The sequence below is a fragment of the Gorilla gorilla genome, chromosome 4, assembly GCF_029281585.2.
Source record: "Gorilla gorilla gorilla isolate KB3781 chromosome 4, NHGRI_mGorGor1-v2.1_pri, whole genome shotgun sequence".
NCBI classification, from domain to species: Eukaryota; Metazoa; Chordata; class Mammalia; order Primates; family Hominidae; genus Gorilla; species Gorilla gorilla.
The window spans coordinates 189,835,968-189,850,107 of NC_073228.2; positions in this window are offsets into that span (position 1 = coordinate 189,835,968).

Genomic DNA, 14,140 nt, shown 5'->3' on the forward strand with positions numbered 1-14,140 from the left:
TATGTTCAGGCAGATGGCGGTGTAGATATTTCCATGTTTATACAGATAGCAGTGTAGATATCTCCATCTTTATACAGATGGCGGTGTAGATATTTATATGTTCATACAGATGGCGGTGCAGATATTTCCATGTTCATACAGATGGCGGTGTAGATATGTCCATGTTCATACAGATAGTGGTGTAGTTATTTCCATGTGTAAAGAGATAGCTGTGTATATATTTAAATGTATATGCAGATAGCAGTGTAGATATTTCCATTTTCATGAAGATAGCGGTGTAGATATTTCCATGTCCAAACAGATAGCGGTGTAGGTATTTCCATGTTCATACAGATAGCGGTGTAGATATTTCCATGTTCATACCGATAGCGGTGAAGATATTTCCATGTTTATACAGATAGTGGTGAAGATGTATGCATGTTTACACAGATAGAGGTGTAGATATTTCCATGTTCATCCAGATGGCTGTGTAGATATATCCATGTTCATACAGATAGCGGTGTAGATATTTCAATGTTCATACAGATAGCGGTGTAGATATTTCCATGTTCATCCAGATGGCTGTGTAGATATATCCATGTTCATACAGATAGCGGTGTAGATATTTCCATGTTCATACAGATAGCGGTGTAGATATTTCCATTTTCATACAGAGAGCGGTGCTGATATTTCCGTGTTTATACAGATAGCGGTGTAGATATTTCCATGTTTATACAGATAGCGGTGTAGATATTTCCATGTTTATTCAGATAGCAGTGTAGATATCTCCATCTTAATACAGATGGCGGTGTAGATATTTATACGTTCATACAGATGGCGTTGCAGATATTTCCATGTTCATACAGATGGCGGTGTAGATATTTCCATGTTCATACAGATAGCGGTGTAGTTATTTCCATGTGTAAAGAGATAGCTGTGTAGATATTTCCATCTATATGCAGATAGCTGTGTAGATATTTCCATTTTCATGCAGATAGCGGTGTATATATTTCCATCTTCAAACAGATAGCGGTGTAGATATTTCCATGTTCATACAGATAGCGGTGTAGATATTTCCATGTTTATACAGATAGCGGTGAAGATGTATGCATGTTTACACAGATAGCGGTGTGGATATTTCCATGTTCATCCAGAGGGCTGTGTAGATATATCCATGTTCATACAAATAGCGGTGTAGATATTTCCATGTTCATACAGATAGCGGTGTAGATATTTCCATGTTCATACAGTTAGCGGTGCTTATATTTCCATGTTTATACAGGTAGCGGTGTAGATATTTCCATGTTTATGCAGATAGCGGTGTAGATATTTCCATGTTTATACAGATAGCGGTGTAGATATTTCCATGTTTATACAGACAGCGGTGTAGATATCTCCATCTTAATACAGATGGTGGTGTAGATATTTATATGTTCATACCGATGGCGGTGCAGATATTTCCATGTTCATACAGATGGCGGTGTAGTTATTTCCATGTGTAAAGAGATAGCTGTGTAGATATTTCCATGTATATGCAGATAGCAGTGTAGATATTTCCCATTTTCATGCAGATAGCGGTGTAGATATTTCCATGTTCAGATAGCGGTGTAGATATTTCCATGTTCATACAGATAGCGGTGCAGATATTTCCATGTTCATACCGATAGCGGTGTAGATATTTCCATGTTTATACAGATAGCGGTGAAGATGTATGCATGTTTACACAGATAGCGCTGTAGATATTTCCATGTTCATCCAGATGGCTGTGTAGATATATCCATGTTCATACAGATAGCGGTGTAGATATTTCCATGTTCATACAGAAAGCGGTGTAGTTATTTCATTGTTCATACAGATAGCGGTGTAGATATTTCCATGTTTATACTGATAGCGGTGAAGATGTTTGCATGTTTACACAGATAGCGGTGTAGATATTTCCATGTTCATACAGATAGCGGTGTAGATATTTCCATGTTCATCCAGATGGCTGTGTAGATATATCCATGTTCATACAGATTGCGGTGTCGATATTTCCATGTTCATACAGATAGTGGTGCTGATATTTCCATGTTTTTACAGGCAGCGGTGTAGATATTTCCATGTTTATACAGAGAGCGGTTTAGATATTTCCTTCTTAATACAGATGGCGGTGTAAATACTTATATGTTCATACAGATGGCGGTGTAGATATTTCCATGTTTATACAGATAGCAGTGTAGATATCTCCATCTTAATACAGATGGCGGTGTAGATATTTATATGTTCATACAGATGGCGGTGCAGATATTTCCATGTTCATACAGATGGCGGTGTAGATATTTCCATGTTCATACAGATATCGGTGTAGTTATTTCCACGTGCAAAGAGATAGCTGTGTAGATATTTCCATGTATATGCAGATAGCAGTGTAGATATTTCCATTTTCATGCAGATAGCAGTGTACATATTTCCATGTTCAAACAGACAGCGGTGTAGATATTTCCATGTTCATACAGATAGCGGTGCAGATATTTCCATGTTCATACAGATAGCGGTGTAGATATTTCCATGTTTATACAGTTAGCGGAGAAGATGTATGCATGTTTACACAGATAGCAGTGTAGATATTTCCATGTTCATCCAGATGGCTGTGTAGATATATCCATGTTCCTACAGATAGCGGTGTAGATATTTCCATGTTCATACAGATAGCGGTGTAGTTATTTCCATGTTCATACAGATAGCGGTGTAGATATTTCCATGTTTATACTGATAGTGGTGAAGATGTATGCATGTTTACACAGATAGCGGTGTAGATATTTCCATGTTCATCCAGATGGCTGTGTAGATATATCCATGTTCATACAGATTGCGGTGTAGATATTTCCATGTTCATACAGATAGTGGTGCTGATATTTCCATGTTTATAGATATAGCTGTGTAGTTATTTCCATGTGTAAAGAGATAGCTGTGTAGATATTTCCATGTATATGCAGATAGCTTTTAGATATTTCCATTTTCATGCAGATAGCGGTGTAGATATTTACATGTTCAAACAGATAGCGTTGTAGATATTTCCATGTTCATTCAGATAGCATTGTAGATATTTCCATGTTCATACAGATAGCGGTGTAGATATTTCCATGTTCATACAGAGAGCGGTGTAGATATTTCCATGTTTATACAGATAGCGGTGAAGATGTATGCATGTTTACACAGATAGCGGTGTGGATATTTCCATGTTCATCCAGAGGGCTGTGTAGATATATCCATGTTCATACAGATAGCGGTGTAGATATTTCCATGATCATACAGATAGCGGTGTAGATATTTCCATGTTCATACAGATAGCGGTGCTTATATTTCCATGTTTATAGAGGCAGCGGTGTAGATATTTCCATGTTTATACAGATAGCGGTGTAGATATTTCCATGTTTATACAGATAGCAGTGTAGATATTTCCATGTTTATACAGATAGCGGTGTAGATATCTCCATCTTAATACAGATGGTGGTGTAGATATTTATATGTTCATACTGATGGCGGTGCAGATATTTCCATGTTCATACAGATGGCGGTGTAGTTATTTCCACGTGTAAAGAGATAGCTGTGTAGATATTTCCATGTATATGCAGATAGCAGTGTAGATATTTCCATTTTCATGCAGATAGCGGTGTAGATATTTCCATGTTCAGATAGCGGTGTAGATATTTCCATGTACATACAGATAGCGGTGCAGATATTTCCATGTTCATACTGATAGCGGTGTAGATATTTCCATGTTTATTCAGATAGCGGTGAAGATGTATGCATGTTTACACAGATAGCGGTGTAGATATTTCCATGTTCAACCAGATGGCTGTGTAGATATATCCATGTTCATACAGATAGCGGTGTAGATATTTCCATGTTCATACACATAGCGGTGTAGATATTTCCATGTTTATACAGATAGCGGTGTAGACATTTCCATGTTTATTCAGATAGCGGTGTAGATATCTCCATCTTCATACAGATGGCGGTGTAGATATTTCCATGTTCATACAGATAGCGGTGTAGTTATTTCCATGTGTAAAGAGATAGCTGTGTAGATATTTCCATCTATATGCAGAGAGCTGTGTAGATATTTCCATTTTCATGCAGATAGCGATGTATATATTTCCATCTTCAAACAGATAGCGGTGTAGATATTTCCATGTTCATACAGATAGCGGTGTAGAAATTTCCATGTTTATACAGATAGCGGTGAAGATGTATGCATGTTTACACAGATAGCGGTGTGGATATTTCCATGTTCATCCAGAGGGCTGTGTAGATATATCCATGTTCATACAGATAGCGGTGTAGATATTTCCATGTTCATACAGATAGCGGTGTAGATATTTCCATGTTCATACAGATAGTGGTGCTGATATTTCCATGTTTATACGGGCAGCGGTGTAGATATTTCCATGTTTGTACAGATAGCGGTTTAGATATTTCCTTCTTAATACAGATGGCGGTGTAGATACTTATATGTTCATACAGATGGCGGTGTAGATATTTCCATGTTTATACAGATAGCAGTGTAGATATCTCCATCTTAATACAGATGGCGGTGTGGATATATATATGTTCATACAGATGGCGGTGCAGATATTTCCATGTTCATACAGATAGCGGTGTAGATATTTCCATGTTTATACAGACAGCGGTGTAGATATCTATATCTTAATACAGATGGTGGTGTAGATATTTATATGTTCATACTGATGGCGTTGCAGATATTTCCATGTTCATACAGATGGCGGTGTAGTTATTTCCATGTGTAAAGAGACAGCTGTGTAGATATTTCCATGTATATACAGATAGCAGTGTAGATATTTCCATTTTCATGCAGATAGCGGTGTAGATATTTCCATGTTCAGATAGCGGTGTAGATATTTCCATGTTCATACAGATAGCAGTGCAGATATTTCCATGTTCATACCGATGGCGGTGTAGATATTTCCATGTTTATACAGATAGCGGTGAAGATGTATGCCTGTTTACACAGATAGCGGTGTAGATATTTCCATGTTCATCCAGATGGCTGTGTAGATATATCCATGTTCATACAGATAGCGGTGTAGATATTTCCATGTTCATACAGAAAGCGGTGTAGTTATTTCCATGTTCATACAGATAGCGGTGTAGATATTTCCATGTTTATACTGATAGCGGTGAAGATGTTTGCATGTTTACACAGATAGCGGTGTAGATATTTCCATGTTCATACAGATAGCGGTGTAGATATTTCCATGTTCATCCAGATGGCTGTGTAGATATATCCATGTTCATACAGATTGCGGTGTCGATATTTCCATGTTCATACAGATAGTGGTGCTGATATTTCCATGTTTATACAGGCAGCGGTGTAGATATTTCCATGTTTATACAGATAGCGGTTTAGATATTTCCTTCTTAATACAGATGGCGGTGTAAATACTTATATGTTCATATAGATGGCGGTGTAGATATTTCCATGTTTATACAAATAGCAGTGTAGATATCTCCATCTTAATACAGATGGCGGTGTAGATATTTATGTGTTCATACAGATGGCGGTGCAGATATTTCCATGTTCATACAGATGGCAGTGCAGATATTTCCATGTTCATACAGATATCGGTGTAGTTATTTCCACGTGTAAAGAGATAGCTGTGTAGATATTTCCATGTATATGCAGATAGCAGTGTAGATATTTCGATTTTCATGCAGATAGCGGTGTACATATTTCCATGTTCAAACAGATAGCGGTGTAGATATTTCCATGTTCATACATATAGCGGTGCAGATATTTCCATGTTCATACAGATAGCGGTGTAGATATTTCCATGTTTATACAGTTAGCGGAGAAGATGTATGCATGTTTACACAGATAGCAGTGTAGATATTTCCATGTTCATCCAGATGGCTGTGTAGATATATCCATGTTCATACAGATAGCGGTGTAGATATTTCCATGTTCATACAGATAGCGGTGTAGTTATTTCCACGTTCATACAGATAGCGGTGTAGATATTTCCATGTTTATACTGATAGTGGTGAAGATGTATGCATGTTTACACAGATAGCGGTGTAGATATTTCCATGTTCATACAGATAGCGGTGTAGATATTTCCATGTTCATCCAGATGGCTGTGTAGATAAATCCATGTTCATACAGATTGCGTTGTAGATATTTCCATGTTCATACAGATAGTGGTGCTGATATTTCCATGTTTATACAGGCAGCGGTGTAGATATTTCCATGTTTATTCAGATAGCGGTTTAGATATTTCCTTCTTAATACAGATGGCGGTGTAGATACTTATATTTTCATACAGATGGCGGTGTAGATATTTCCATGTTTATACAGATAGCAGTGTAGATATCTCCATCTTAATACAGATGGCGGTGTAGATATTTATATGTTCATACAGATGGTGGTGCAGATATTTCCATGTTCATACAGATGGCGGTGTAGATATTTCCATGTTCATACAGATATCGGTGTAGTTATTTCCATGTGTAAAGAGATAGCTGTGTAGATATTTCCACGTATATGCAGATAGCAGTGTAGATATTTCCATTTTCATGCAGATAGCGGTGTACATATTTCCATGTTCAAACAGATAGCGGTGTAGATATTTCCATGTTCATACAGATAGCGGTGTAGATATTTCCAGGTTCATACAGATAGCGGTGCTGATATTTCCATGTTTATACAGGTAGCGGTGTAGATATTTCCATGTTTATACAGATAGCGGTGTAGATATTTCCATGTTTATACAGATAGCGGTGTAGATATTTCCATGTTTATTCAGATAGCGGTGTAGATATCTCCATCTTCATACAGATGGCGGTGTAGATATTTCCATGTTCATACAGATAGCGGTGTAGTTATTTCCATGTGTAAAGAGATAGCTGTGTAGATATTTCCATCTATATGCAGAGAGCTGTGTAGATATTTCCATTTTCATGCAGATAGCGATGTATATATTTCCATCTTCAAACAGATAGCGGTGTAGATATTTCCATGTTCATACAGATAGCGGTGTAGATATTTCCATGTTTATACAGATAGCTGTGAAGATGTATGCATGTTTACACAGATAGCGGTGTGGATATTTCCATGTTCATCCAGAGGGCTGTGTAGATATATCCATGTTCATACAGATAGCGGTGTAGATATTTCCATGTTCATACAGATAGTGGTGTAGATATTTCCATGTTCTTACAGATAGCGGTGCTTATATTTCCATGTTTATACAGGTGGCGGTGTAGATATTTCCATGTTTATACAGATAGCGGTGTAGATATTTCTATGTTCATACAGATAGCGGTGTAGTTATTTCCATGTGTAAAGAGATAGCTGTGTAGACATTTCCATCTATATGCAGATAGCTGTGTAGATATTTCCATTTTCATGCAGATAGCGATGTATATATTTCCATCTTCAAACAGATAGCGGTGTAGATATTTCCATGTTCATACAGATAGCGGTGTAGATATTTCCATGTTTATACAGATAGCGGTGAAGATGTATGCATGTTTACACAGATAGCGGTGTGGATATTTCCATGTTCATCCAGAGGGCTGTGTAGATATATCCATGTTCATACAGATAGCGGTATAGATATTTCCATGTTCATACAGATAGCGGTGTAGATATTTCCATGTTCATACAGATAGCGGTGCTTATATTTCCCTGTTTATACAGGTAGCGGTGTAGATATTTCCATGTTTATACAGATAGCGTTGTAGATATTTCCATGTTTATATAGATAGCGGTGTTGATATTTCCATGTTTATACAGACAGCGGTGTAGATATCTATATCTTAATACAGATGGTGGTGTAGATATTTATATGTTCATACTGATGGCGGTGCAGATATTTCCATGTTCATACAGATGGCGGTGTAGTTATTTCCATCTGTAAAGAGATAGCTGTGTAGATATTTCCATGTTTATACAGATAGCAGTGTAGATATTTCCATGTTCAGATAGCGGTGTAGATATTTCCATGTTCATACAGATAGCGGTGCAGATATTTCCATGTTCATACCGATAGCTGTGTAGATATTTCCATGTTTATACAGATAGCGGTGAAGATGTATGCATGTTTACACAGATAGCAGTGTAGATATTTCCATGTTCATCCAGATGGCTGTGTAGATATATCCATGTTCATACAGATAGCGGTGTAGATATTTCCATGTTCATACAGAAAGCGGTGTAGTTATTTCCATGTTCATACAGATAGCGGTGTAGATAATTCCATGTTTATACTGATAGCGGTGAAGATGTTTGCATGTTTACACAGATAGCGGTGTAGATATTTCCATGTTCATACAGATAGCGGTGTAGATATTTCCATGTTCATCCAGATGGCTGTGTAGATATATCCATGTTCATACAGATTGCGGTGTCGATATTTCCATGTTCATACAGATAGTGGTGCTGATATTTCCATGTTTATACAGGCAGCGGTGTAGATATTTCCATGTTCATACAGATAGCGGTTTAGATATTTCCTTCTTAATACAGATGGCGGTGTAAATACTTATATGTTAATACAGATGGCGGTGTAGATATTTATATGTTCATACAGATGGTGGTGCAGATATTTCCGTGTTCATACAGATGGCGGTGTAGATATTTCCATGCTCATACAGATAGCGGTGTTGCTATTTCCATGTTCATACAGAAAACGGTGTAGCTATTTCCATGTTCATACAGATAGCAGTGTAGATATTTCCATGTTCATACAGATAGCGGTGTAGATATCTCCATTTTCATACAGAGAGCGGTGCTGATATTTCCATGTTTATACAGGCAGCGGTGTAGATATTTCCATGTTTATACAGATAGCGGTTTAGATATTTACTTCTTAATACAGATGGCGGTGTAGATATTTATATGTTCATACAGATGGCGGTGCAGTTATTTCCATGTTCATACAGATGGTGGTGTAGATATTTCCATGTTTATAGATATAGCGGTGTAGTTATTTCCATGTGTAAAGAGATAGCTGTGTAGATATTTACAAGTATATGCAGATAGCTTTGAAGATATTTCCATTTTCTTGCAGATAGCGGTGTAGATATTTACATGTTCAAACAGATAGCGGTGTAGATATTTCCATGTTCATTCAGATAGCTTTGAAGATATTTCCTTGTTCATACAGATAGCGGTGTAGATATTTCCATGTTCATACAGATAGCGGTGTAGATATTTCCAGGTTCATACAGATAGCGGTGCTGATATTTCCATGTTTATACAGGTAGCGGTGTAGATATTTCCATGTTTATACAGATAGCAGTGTAGATATTTCCATGTTTATACAGATAGCGGTGTAGACATTTCCATGTTTATTCAGATAGCGGTGTAGATATCTCCATCTTCATACAGATGGCGGTGTAGATATTTATATGTTCATACAGATGGCGGTGCAGATATTTCCATGTTCATACAGATAGCGGTGTAGTTATTTCCATGTGTAAAGAGATAGCTGTGTAGATATTTCCATCTATATGCAGATAGCTCTGTAGGTATTTCCATTTTCATGCAGATAGCGGTGTATATATTTCCATCTTCAAAGAGATAGCGGTGTAGATATTTCCATGTTCATACAGATAGCGGTGTAGATATTTCCATGTTTATACAGATAGCGGTGAAGATGTATGCATGTTTACACAGATAGCGGTGTGGATATTTCCATGTTCATCCAGAGGGCTCTGTAGATATATCCATGTTCATACAGATACCGGTGTAGATATTTCCTTGTTCATACAGATAGCGGTGTAGATATTTCCATGTTCATACAGATAGCGGTGCTGATATTTCCTTGTTTATACAGGTAGCGGTGTAGATATTTCCATGTTTATACAGATAGCGGTGTAGATATTACCATCTTAATACAGATGGCGGTGTAGAAATTTCTATATTCTTTCAGATGGCGGTGCAGATATTTCCATGTTCATACAGATGGCGGTGTAGATATTTCCATGTTCATACAGATAGCGGTGTAGTTATTTCCATGTGTAAAGAGATAGCTGTGTAGATATTTCCATGTATATGCAGATAGCAGTGTAGATATTTCCATTTTCATGCAGATAGCGGTGTAGATATTTTCATGTTCAAACAGACAGCAGTGTAGACACTTCCATGTTCATACAGATAGCGGTGCAGATATTTCCATGTTCATACAGATAGCGGTGTAGATATTTCCATGTTTATACAGATAGCGGTGAAGATGTATGCATGTTTACACAGATAGCGGTGTAGATATTTCCATGTTCATCCAGGTGGCTGTGTAGATATATCCATGTTCATACAGATATCAGGGTAGATATTTCCATGTTCATATAGATAGCGGTGTAGATATTTCCATGTTTATACAGATAGCGGTGAAGATGTATGCATATTTACTCAGACAGCGGTGTAGATATTTCCATGTTCATACTGAGAGCGGTGTAGTTATTTCCATGTTCATCCAGATGGCTGTGTAGATATATCCATGTTCATAAAGATAGCGGTGTAGATATTTCCATGTTCATACAGATAGTGGTGTAGATATTTCCATGTTCATACAGATAGCGGTGTAGCTATTTCCATGTTCATACAGATAGCGGTGTAGATATTTCCATGTTCGTACAGATAGCGGTGTAGATATTTCCATGTTCCTACAGATAGCGGTGCTGATATTTCCGTGTTTATACAGGTAGCGGTGTAGAAATTTCCATGTTTATACAGATAGCGGTGTAGATATTTCCATGTTTATACAGATAGCGGTGTAGATATTTCCAGGTTTATACAGATAGCGGTGTAGATATCTCCATCTTAATACAGATGGCGGTGTAGATATTTATATGTTCATACAGATGGCGGTGTAGATATTTCCATGTTCATCCAGATGGCTCTGTAGATATATCCATGTTCGTACAGATGGCGGTGAAGATATTTCCATGTTCATACAGATAGCGGTGTAGATATTTCCATGTTCATACAGATAGCGGTGTAGATATTTCCATGTTCATACAGATAGTGGTGTAGCTATTTCCCTGTTCATACAGATAGCGGTGTAGATATTTCCATGTTCATCCAGATGGCTGTGTAGATATTTCCATTTTCATACAGATAGCGGTGTAGTTATTTCCATGTGTAAAGAGATAGCTGTGTAGATATTTCCATCTATATGCAGATAGCTGTGTAGATATTTCCATTTTCATGCAGATAGCGGTGTACATATTTCCATCTTCAAACAGATAGCGGTGTAGATATTTCCATGTTCATACAGATAGCGGTGCAGATATTTCCATGATCATTCAGATAGTGGTGTAGATATTTCCATGTTCATACAGATAGCGGTGTAGCTATTTCCATGTTCATACAGATAGCGGTGTAGATATTTCCATGTACATAGAGATAGCGGAGTAGATATTTCCATGTTCATACAGATATCAGTGCTGATATTTCCATGTTTATACAGGTAGCGGTGAAGATATTTCCATGTTTATACAGAGAGTGGTGTTGGTATTTCCATGTTTATACAGATAGCGGTGTCGATATTTCCAAGTTTGTACAGATAGCGATGTAGATATCTCCATCTTAATAAGATGGCGGTGTAGATATTTATATGTTCATACAGATGGCTGTGCAGATATTTCCATGTTCAAACAGATGGCGGTGTAGATATTTCCGTGTTTATAGAGATAGCGGTGTAGTTATTTCCATGTGTAAAGAGATAGCTTTGTAGATATTTCCATGTATATGCAGATAGCTGTGTAGATATTTCTATTTTCATGCAGATAGCGGTGTAGATATTTCCATGTTCATACAGATAGCCTTGTAGATATTTCCATGTTTATACAGATAGCGGTGAAGATGTATGCATGTTTACACAGATAGAGGTGTAGATATTTCCATGTTCATACAAATAGCGGTGTAGATATTTCAATGTTCATACAGATAGCGGTTTAGATATTTCCTTCTTAATACAGATGGCGGTGTAGATAGTTATATGTCCATACAGATGGTGGTGCAGATATTTCCATGATCATACAGATGGCGGTGTAGACATTTCCATGTTTATACATATAGCGGTGTACTTACTTCCATGTGTTAAGAGATAGCTGTGTAGATATTTCCATGTATATGCAGATAGCTGTGTAGATATTTCCATTTTCATGCAGACAGCGGTGTAGATATTTCCATGTTGAAACAGATAGCGGTGTAGATATTTCCATGTTCATACAGATAGCGGTGCAGATATTTCCATGTTCATACAGATAGCGGTGTAGATATTTCCATGTTCATACAGATAGCGGTGTAGATATTTCCATGTTCATACAGATAGCGGTGCTGATATTTCCATGTTTATACAGGTAGTGGTGTAGATATTTCCATGTTTATACAGATAGCGGTGTAGATATTTCCATGTTTATACAGATAGCGGTGTAGATATTTCCATGTTTATACAGATAGCAGTGTAGAAATCTCCATCTTAATACAGATGGCGGTGTAGATATTTATATGTTCATACAGATGGCGGTGCAGATATTTCCATGTTCATACAGATGGCGGTGTAGATATTTCCATGTTCATACAGATAGCGGTGTAGTTATTTCCATGTGTAAACAGACAGCTGTGTAGATATTTCCATGAATATGCAGATAGCTTTGTAGATATTTCCATTTTCATGCAGATAGCGGTGTAGATATTTCCATGTTCAAACAGATAGCGGTGTAGAAATTTCCATGTTCATTCAGATAGCTTTGTAGATATTTCCATGTTCATACAGATTGTGGTGTATATATTTCCTTGTTCATACAGATAGCGGTGTAGATATTTCCATGTTCATACAGATAGCAGTGCAGATATTTCCATGTTTATACAGGTAGCGGTGTAGATATTTCCATGTTTATACAGATAGCGGTGAAGATATTTCCATGTTTATACAGGTAGCGGTGTAGATATTTCCATGTTTATACAGATTGCTGTGAAGGTATTTCCATGTTTATACAGATAGCGGTGTAGATATTTCCATTTTTATTCAGATAGCGGTGTAGATATCTCGATCTTAATACAGATGGCTGTGTAGATATTTATATGTTCATACAGATGGCGGTGCAGATATTTCTATGTTCATGCAGATGGCGGTGTAGATATTTCCATTTTCATACAGATAGCGGTGTAGTTATTTCCATGTGTAAAGAGATAGCTGTGTAGATATTGCCATCTATATGCAGATAGCTGTGTAGATATTTCCATTTTCATGCAGATAGCTGTGTATATATTTCCATCTTCAAACAGATAGCGGTGTAGATATTTCCATGTTCATACAGATAGCGATGTACATATTTCCATGTTTATACAGATAGCGGTGAAGATGTATGCATTTTTACACAGATAGCGGTGTGGATATTTCCATGTTCATCCAGAGGGCTGTGTAGATATCCATGTTCATACAGATAGCGGTGTAGATATTTCCATGTTCATACAGATAGCGGTGTGGCTATTTCCATGTTCATACAGATAACGGTGTAGCTATTTCCATCTTCATACAGATAGCGGTGTAGATATTTCCGTGTTGATACAGATAGCGTTGTAGATATTTCCATGTTCATACAGATAGCGGTGCTGATATTTCCATGTTTATACAGGCAGCGGTGTAGATATTTCCATGTTTATACAGATAGCGGTTTAGATATTTCCTTCTTAATACAGATGGCGGTGTAGATATTTATATGTTCATACAGATGGCGGTGCTGATATTTCCATGTTCATACACATGGCGGTGTAGATATTTCCCTGTTTATAGATATAGCGGTGTAGTTATTTCCATGTGTAAAGAGATAGCTGTGTAGATATTTCCATGTATATGCAGATAGCTTTGTAGATATTTCCGTTTTCATACAGATAGTGGTGTAGATATTTACATGTTCAAACAGATAGCGGTGTAGATATTTCCATGTTCATTCAGATAGCTTTGTAGATATTTCCATGTTCATACAGATAGCGGTGTAGATATTTCCATGTTCATACAGATAGCGGTGTAGATATTTCCATGTTCATACAGATAGCGGTGCTGATATTTCCATGTTTATACAGGTAGCGGTGTAGATATTTCCATGTTTATACAGATAGCGGTGTAGATATTTCCATGTTTATACAAAT